Source organism: Bos indicus x Bos taurus, chromosome 27, assembly GCF_003369695.1.
Source record: "Bos indicus x Bos taurus breed Angus x Brahman F1 hybrid chromosome 27, Bos_hybrid_MaternalHap_v2.0, whole genome shotgun sequence".
NCBI classification, from domain to species: Eukaryota; Metazoa; Chordata; class Mammalia; order Artiodactyla; family Bovidae; genus Bos; species Bos indicus x Bos taurus.
The window spans coordinates 26,539,685-26,544,324 of record NC_040102.1 but is presented as its reverse complement, the minus strand read 5'-3'; positions in this window follow the sequence as shown (position 1 = coordinate 26,544,324).

Here is a 4,640-nt window from a genome sequence, read left to right as displayed (position 1 = left end):
GTAAAGTTTAAAAATAAAATAAAATTTAAAAAAATAAAAAAAAATAAAAGTGAGGTCTGCTTAAACGCAAAAAAAAAAAAAATCATTCTTTAAAAAATGAGAGAAAATAAGATAAGATGGGAGAGGAGTTGATGGGGAAAGGAGACAGACCCTGTAGTGATGTGTAGACCAGTGATGTGTACTTTGATCAAAATAAGAAGCTACTGGAGAGTTTTAAGCATGTTTAGTATCATGATATGACTTGCATTTTATTTTATTTTCTACTTGCATTTTCATAGGACCCAAGAGACCACAAGAGGGCCAGAGGGAAGCAGAGAATTCTGTTAGCAGGTTGCAGTAACCCAAAAAAGAGATGGCAGTGGCTTAAACCAGGGGAGCGGTAGAGAAAGTGAGAAACAGAAGGAAAATAAATATGTCCTCAAGATGCAGCTTAGAGGATTTGGGTAGTAAGTGAGATATGAGAGAAAAAGAGGACTGTCAGAAAGGTGAAGCCCTTTTACAAAAAGAGAAGACATATGTCTAAAAATATAGTTCAGTTTTATATGTCATATACGTGAAATAGAGCAACAGTCACTTTGTGTTTAGCATTCTAAATACTTCTTGTACATTATCTCATTTTTGTGATCTATCTTTGTCAGGTAACCCAGGAATTTATGCTACTCTTTTACTCCAAGTATACATATGTTGAACCCCTCAGCAATGGGCTGGCTTGCCCACGTTTATACAAGATGTGTGATTTCTTATTCTCATTCCAAACTCATTTATTTTCTTCTCATCTCTCTTGCCCACTTGTAGCACCATTATCATCCAAAAGTATGTTACGTATACTGTGAAATATTACCTAAATGGATGAACACCACTTTCAATTTTTAGGAACTTTCAGACATAAAAATCCTCTTCTGCACTTTCTTCAAGATGAGATGACTAAGTGGTAGAAAATTGTGATAGTAAATTGCTTTCCAAAGACGACTATTCAGGAAAAAAATGGTTATTTAAATCCAAGACACCTGGGGCCCTATTATTACTAGGTTTTTAATATTAAGTCATGTTTTTTTATAGGCATATCCAAAATCAATAAAGATGAGCCCTTTTATGGTTTACTGTACATGTGTATTTTGAAGCTCACTAACCCGAGTTCCTATTCCAGCTCTGTTGCATATTAGTTGTGTGATCTTGGGCATTTTCTCATTGCACTATGAAGACATTAGGTTTTGGGGATTAGATGACGGGCAGAAGAATGCCTGGCATGTTGTAAACATTCAGTATATAATATCTTCTATCACCACCACCATCTTTATTGGGCTAGCAAAATCTGTTAGTTGATAAATCTTGAAATCTTAAGTTGCTTCTACCCCATGCAGAAACAACCATTCTTTGCAATGAATTCATTAAAAAAAAAAAAAAAAAGAAAAATCATTTGATCTAGGACAGTCAAAGCACCAGTTGTCTGTTAGATTTTTTTTCCCCTACTGCATTTCAGCAGATTACTTTTGGTATTATAGAGGAATAGACGATGGAAAAGAACTTCCCTTTTCTTTCAGCCAATGTTTTCTCTTTGTGAAAATTACTGCCAACAGCAGTAGTCAGTTAAAAAGCAAGGGGTGGTTTTTGCCTTCTGGGCCAATTTCCTGCTAGTTCTGGACAAAGCCTGCTGATTAGGTAGCAGCAAAAAAAAGGTCAGTGCCAGTATTTATATATGAGGCTTTCTCTCTCATTCTCATTATGAAATAGTAAAAAGGTGTTGGAGCTAAGCAAATTCGTTCATTGAAGACAAAAAATACCCAACATATTTCTTTAAGGTTGAATTTCTGTCGATTTTTATCTTGAAAGGATGATTTCAAGTGAAATTCACCTTTTTTCTGCAGATGAAGCAAATTTATTTTGCTCTTTGATCTATGGAATTCATACACAAAATCCAAACTACATCTTCCATTTCTCTTTTAAGTTTAAAAAATATCACTCTTTGTATGTTGTAACTTGGAAACAATAGTCTATGTTGGGGAGAGGAAATTGAGATCATTTTGAATGAAGAAGATTTTAATTCCCATCATCAGCTTCTGCACTAAAAAACTTATAGACTTTTCAAGCTTAGGGAGGTGAAGGTGAAAGTTATTCCTTAAGAAGTCTCACTTTATGTCTTTATTCTTCATTTTCTGCATCTTTCCCCCAAAGCAAAATCTCAGCATGACACATTTCTCACTTGGAAACTGTTCATTCACAGCGTTTTCATGATAAACTTATTGCTTTTTCACTACTATACCCTTGACACCTAGCACATATTTGTTACAGGAAAATAAGAATGCTGAATGATTTCTTATTTTTTTCAAGAGAGATATGTGCAATGTAGGCATCTAATCAAAGAGAATTCTGAGAAATACATCACTCCAGGTGAGTACTTAGAAGCAGGCAATGCAATCTTGCAAATTATTATTCTCCTGCTTGCTCAGAAGGGATGACTTTTTAAAGACTAATGTAAGAGGATCAGTTAGGATCTATGCCCAACACTACTTAAAATCAGAGCTTACTCCTTTTGGGGGAAGTTTGGTATTTTAAAATACATTATAGGAAAAAGTTTTAAAATGCCAAAAGACTCTGAGACAAGTAAAAAGAAATTTCAATGCCTATTTATTCTTTAACCAAAACAAAATGAAACAACATTCAGGTATGACCACTCTAAGCTTAGCCTTCTGCTCATGGGAGTTTTCTTTTTTCATATGTTTAATTAGAAGTTGCCCTCCCCATATTCCAATGAAGAGACAAAAACCAGTGGTTCTAACAGTGGTTCTCGTCTGCACTGGTTTTCCTCCGCTTCAAAGGGGGAACATGTTCCAGTTCCTTTTCTTTCTAGTTGGCTGTGGTGCGGGCAGAATTTCATTTCAGGTCCTTTTTAAAACTTGTGATGCAGAAAAGATGGACAATGATAATATCTCAGTGTAGTTCTATTATCTCAGTTAAGAAGGATTCAGTGGGTGGGTCCCTCTCTATTATTTAGTACTTAGTATTTATGTTAGTTCAAACATTGGTATAATGTTAATATGGTATACTTTATATTAATGTCAGTACAAATATTGGTGGCTCAGGTGGTAAAGAATATGCCTGCAAATGCAGGAAACCTGGGTTCGATCCCTGTATTGGGAAGATCCCCTGGAGAAAGGAATGGCTCCCCACTCCAGTATTCTTGCCTGGAAAATCCCATGGACAGAGGGGCCTGGTGGCTATAGTCCATGGGTTGCAAAAAGCCAGATATGACTGAGCAACTAACACGCACACCTGTAGGAACTTTGCAAACCTTGCATGTGCTATTTGTAATGAAGGATGAATTTTTTCCCCAAGAAATGTACACACAAATCTTGGTGAGACTTGCTTGAGAAATCTCATTAGTCGTGGTTTTGTATTTTTATTTTTTTACTCAGAGAGGAGGAAAAACTATTAAATGCATAATGAGTATCAATAAACTTCAGGACTAGAATGAGGAATTTTACCAAGGGTCTTCTGGACTAGAACACTAACATGTAAACAAAATCTTTACATTAAAAAACCTGTAAGTTGGTTTTTGGTAAATCGATCTACATTTTAAGTGCTGCTAGGGTCATTTCTGGTTAAAGAATCTTTGGGGGAAAATCCTTCTGAAAGTGAAGAATCTCTTTGTGATATGAATTTTTTTTTTTGCCTGAACAACCTGGCAAGTCTATTGGGTATATAATGAGCTTTCATACTAGAGAATTCATCAATGAAGAAATGAGTCATGCTTTACCATGGGATGGTGTAGTATGTTGGATGGAATACTATTCAGCCATGAAAAGGACCAAACTACAGTTAGCTTGACGGCCCCTAACTAATCACGGATGCTGAATGATCTCTAGTGCCTTTTTGGCTGCATTGCTCTGCCAGTCTCCTGCTTTTCTTTGAGGATAAATTCTCAGCTCCCTATAATTTTTGGCTAGAACACAGGGCTTCCCTAAATTCAACTTCAGTCCTGACTGTCCTGACCTTTTAGTTCAAACACCCCCAACCATCTAATTGACTCAAACTCTCATTGTCACAATTCCAACTTCTCAAAAACAAAAATTTAATTGGCATTATCTAGTGTTGGGTATCCACAACTTGTCCTATAAGCACTTATTCCAGTGCTTGTGGGCAGAACAATATCTTGAAAATAGCACTGTGGATCAGAAAGTGATGATTGTCAATTTTTTTTGAGGGGGGAGGATAATTGCTTTACAATGTTGTAATTTCTGCTGTACAACAAAGTGTATCAGCGATGTGTATACATATATCCCGTCCCTCTTGAGGCTCCCTCCCACCCCTGTAGGTGATGACTGTCCAATTTACTACAGATACCATCTTTGCATCTCTTGCCCAGGATCCTACACCCAGACACTCACCTCACAGAAAGCCCTCTTTAAAATCTGTCCTTGAAAAGAACAAGACCTCAAATTAGATACCTGTTCCCTGCTCTACATTCTAAGTTCTGATTTACTAAATCCAACTGAATATATGATGTCAGAAATAATTGATCCCTTTAGAGAAAATCCTTGTTCTATTTACAAGGGTGTCTGATTCCCCAACATCTGCCACATATTAGTCAAATCTTGATTTAATTCATTAACCCTAACATCACAAAAGAATCCTAGGTAGAG